Raw genomic sequence first — 4555 nt, 5'->3', positions numbered from 1 at the left:
GGGTGGGCCCAGGACTACGGTTCAGAGGAACAGTGTATCATGCTGGCGTCAGTACAGGGGGTGGGCCCGGACTACGGGTTCAGAGGAACAGTGTATCATGCTGACGTCAGTACAGGGGTGGGCCCAGGACTACGGGTTCAGAGGAACAGTGTATCATGCTGGCGTCAGTACAGGGGTGGGCCCTGGACTACCGGGTTCAGAGGAACAGTGTATCATGCTGACGTCAGTACAGGGGTGGGCCCAGGACTACGGTTCAGAGGAACAGTGTATCAAGCTGACGTCAGTACAGGGGTGGGCCCTGGACTACGGGTTCAGAGGAACAGTGTATCATGCTGACGTCAGTACAGGGGTGGGCCCAGGACTACGGGTTCAGAGGAACGGTGTATCATGCTGACGTCAGTACAGGGGTGGGCCCAGGACTACGGGTTCAGAGGAACAGTGTATCATCCTGGCGTCAGTACAGGGGTGGGCCCAGGACTACGGGTTCAGAGGAACAGTGTATCATGCTGCCGTCAGTACAGGGGTGGGCCCTGGACTACGGGTTCAGAGGAACAGTGTATCATGCTGACGTCAGTACAGGGGTGGGCCCAGGACTACGGGTTCAGAGGAACGGTGTATCATGCTGACGTCAGTACAGGGGTGGGCCCAGGACTACGGGTTCAGAGGAACAGTGTATCATCCTGACGTCAGTACAGGGGTGGGCCCAGGACTACGGGTTCAGAGGAACAGTGTATCATGCTGACGTCAGTACAGGGGTGGGCCCTGGACTACGGGTTCAGAGGAACAGTGTATCATGCTGACGTCAGTACAGGGGTGGGCCCGGACTACGGGTTCAGAGGAACAGTGTATCATGCTGACGTCAGTACAGGGGTGGGCCCGGACTACGGGTTCAGAGGAACAGTGTATCATGCTGCCGTCAGTACAGGGGGTGGGCCCAGGACTACGGGTTCAGAGGAACAGTGTATCATGCTGACGTCAGTACAGGGGTGGGCCCAGGACTACGGGTTCAGAGGAACAGTGTATCATGCTGACGTCAGTACAGGGGTGGGCCCAGGACTACGGGTTCAGAGGAACAGTGTATCATGCTGGCGTCAGTACAGGGGTGGGCCCAGGACTACGGTTCAGAGGAACAGTGTATCATGCTGGCGTCAGTACAGGGGTGGGCCCCGGGACTACGGGTTCAGAGGAACAGTGTATCATGCTGACGTCAGTACAGGGGTGGGCCCAGGACTACGGGTTCAGAGGAACAGTGTATCATGCTGCCGTCAGTACAGGGGTGGGCCCCGGACTACGGGTTCAGAGGAACAGTGTATCATGCTGACGTCAGTACAGGGGTGGGCCCCGGACTACGGGTTCAGAGGAACAGTGTATCATGCTGGCGTCAGTACAGGGGTGGGCCCCGGACTACGGGGTTCAGAGGAACAGTGTATCATGCTGGCGTCAGTACAGGGGTGGGCCCCGGACTACGGGTTCAGAGGAACAGTGTATCATGCTGACGTCAGTACAGGGGTGGGCCCGGACTACGGGTTCAGAGGAACAGTGTATCATGCTGCCGTCAGTACAGGGGTGGGCCCAGGACTACGGTTCAGAGGAACAGTGTATCATGCTGACGTCAGTACAGGGGTGGGCCCAGGACTACGGGTTCAGAGGAACAGTGTATCATGCTGGCGTCAGTACAGGGTGGGCCCCGGACTACGGGTTCAGAGGAACAGTGTATCATGCTGACGTCAGTACAGGGGTGGGCCCAGGACTACGGGTTCAGAGGAACAGTGTATCATGCTGACGTCAGTACAGGGGTGGGCCCTGGACTACGGGTTCAGAGGAACAGTGTATCATGCTGGCGTCAGTACAGGGGTGGGCCCAGGACTACGGGTTCAGAGGAACAGTGTATCATGCTGACGTCAGTACAGGGGTGGGCCCCGGACTACGGGTTCAGAGGAACAGTGTATCATGCTGACGTCAGTACAGGGGTGGAGCCCGGACTACGGGTTCAGAGGAACAGTGTATCATGCTGGCGTCAGTACAGGGGTGGGCCCAGGACTACGGGTTCAGAGGAACAGTGTATCAAGCTGACGTCAGTACAGGGGTGGGCCCTGGACTACGGTTCAGAGGAACGGTGTATCATGCTGCCGTCAGTACAGGGGTGGGCCCAGGACTACGGGTTCAGAGGAACGGTGTATCATGCTGCCGTCAGTACAGGGGTGGGCCCAGGACTACGGGTTCAGAGGAACAGTGTATCATGCTGACGTCAGTACAGGGGTGGGCCCAGGACTACGGGTTCAGAGGAACAGTGTATCATGCTGACGTCAGTACAGGGGTGGGCCCTGGACTACGGGTTCAGAGGAACAGTGTATCATGCTGGCGTCAGTACAGGGGTGGGCCCAGGACTACGGGTTCAGAGGAACAGTGTATCATGCTGACGTCAGTACAGGGGTGGGCCCTGGACTACGGGTTCAGAGGAACAGTGTATCATGCTGACGTCAGTACAGGGGTGGGCCCAGGACTACGGGTTCAGAGGAACAGTGTATCAAGCTGACGTCAGTACAGGGGTGGGCCCCGGACTACGGGTTCAGAGGAACGGTGTATCATGCTGACGTCAGTACAGGGGTGGGCCCCGGACTACGGGTTCAGAGGAACAGTGTATCATGCTGACGTCAGTACAGGGGTGGGCCCTGGACTACGGGTTCAGAGGAACAGTGTATCATGCTGCCGTCAGTACAGGGGTGGGCCCTGGACTACGGGTTCAGAGGAACAGTGTATCATGCTGACGTCAGTACAGGGGTGGGCCCGGACTACGGGTTCAGAGGAACAGTGTATCATGCTGACGTCAGTACAGGGGGTGGGCCCAGGACTACGGGTTCAGAGGAACAGTGTATCAAGCTGACGTCAGTACAGGGGTGGGCCCAGGACTACGGGTTCAGAGGAACAGTGTATCAAGCTGACGTCAGTACAGGGGGTGGGCCCAGGACTACGGGTTCAGAGGAACGGTGTATCATGCTGACGTCAGTACAGGGTGGGCCCAGGACTACGGGTTCAGAGGAACAGTGTATCATGCTGGCGTCAGTACAGGGGTGGGCCCAGGACTACGGTTCAGAGGAACAGTGTATCAAGCTGGCGTCAGTACAGGGGTGGGCCCGGACTACGGGTTCAGAGGAACAGTGTATCATGCTGACGTCAGTACAGGGGTGGGCCCGGACTACGGGTTCAGAGGAACAGTGTATCATGCTGACGTCAGTACAGGGGTGGGCCCTGGACTACGGGTTCAGAGGAACAGTGTATCATGCTGACGTCAGTACAGGGGTGGGCCCAGGACTACGGGTTCAGAGGAACAGTGTATCATGCTGACGTCAGTACAGGGGTGGGCCCTGGACTACGGGTTCAGAGGAACAGTGTATCATGCTGACGTCAGTACAGGGGTGGGCCCAGGACTACGGGTTCAGAGGAACAGTGTATCATGCTGACGTCAGTACAGGGGTGGGCCCAGGACTACGGGTTCAGAGGAACAGTGTATCATGCTGAGCGTCAGTACAGGGGGTGGGCCCAGGACTACGGGTTCAGAGGAACAGTGTATCATGCTGACGTCAGTACAGGGGTGGGCCCAGGACTACGGGTTCAGAGGAACAGTGTATCATGCTGACGTCAGTACAGGGGTGGGCCCAGGACTACGGGTTCAGAGGAACAGTGTATCATGCTGACGTCAGTACAGGGGTGGGCCCAGGACTACGGGTTCAGAGGAACAGTGTATCATGCTGACGTCAGTACAGGGGTGGGCCCAGGACTACGGGTTCAGAGGAACAGTGTATCATGCTGACGTCAGTACAGGGGTGGGCCCGGACTACGGTTCAGAGGAACAGTGTATCATGCTGGCGTCAGTACAGGGGTGGGCCCAGGACTACGGGTTCAGAGGAACAGTGTATCATGCTGGCGTCAGTACAGGGGTGGGCCCAGGACTACGGTTCAGAGGAACAGTGTATCACGCTGCCGTCAGTACAGGGGTGGGCCCAGGACTACGGTTCAGAGGAACAGTGTATCATGCTGCCGTCAGTACAGGGGTGGGCCCAGGACTACGGTTCAGAGGAACAGTGTATCATGCTGCCGTCAGTACAGGGGTGGGCCCCGGACTACGGGTTCAGAGGAACAGTGTATCATGCTGACGTCAGTACAGGGGTGGGCCCAGGACTACGGGTTCAGAGGAACAGTGTATCATGCTGACGTCAGTACAGGGGTGGGCCCAGGACTACGGGTTCAGAGGAACAGTGTATCATGCTGCCGTCAGTACAGGGGTGGGCCCAGGACTACGGTTCAGAGGAACAGTGTATCATGCTGACGTCAGTACAGGGGTGGGCCCAGGACTACGGGTTCAGAGGAACAGTGTATCAAGCTGACGTCAGTACAGGGGTGGGCCCAGGACTACGGGTTCAGAGGAACAGTGTATCAAGCTGACGTCAGTACAGGGGTGGGCCCTGGACTACGGGTTCAGAGGAACAGTGTATCATGCTGACGTCAGTACAGGGGTGGGCCCTGGACTACGGGTTCAGAGGAACAGTGTATCATG

The sequence above is a fragment of the Coregonus clupeaformis genome, chromosome 6 (assembly GCF_020615455.1).
Source record: "Coregonus clupeaformis isolate EN_2021a chromosome 6, ASM2061545v1, whole genome shotgun sequence".
In the NCBI taxonomy this organism is placed as follows: Eukaryota; Metazoa; Chordata; class Actinopteri; order Salmoniformes; family Salmonidae; genus Coregonus; species Coregonus clupeaformis.
The sequence above is the reverse complement of the archived record's forward strand: the minus strand, read 5'-3'. Positions refer to the sequence as shown.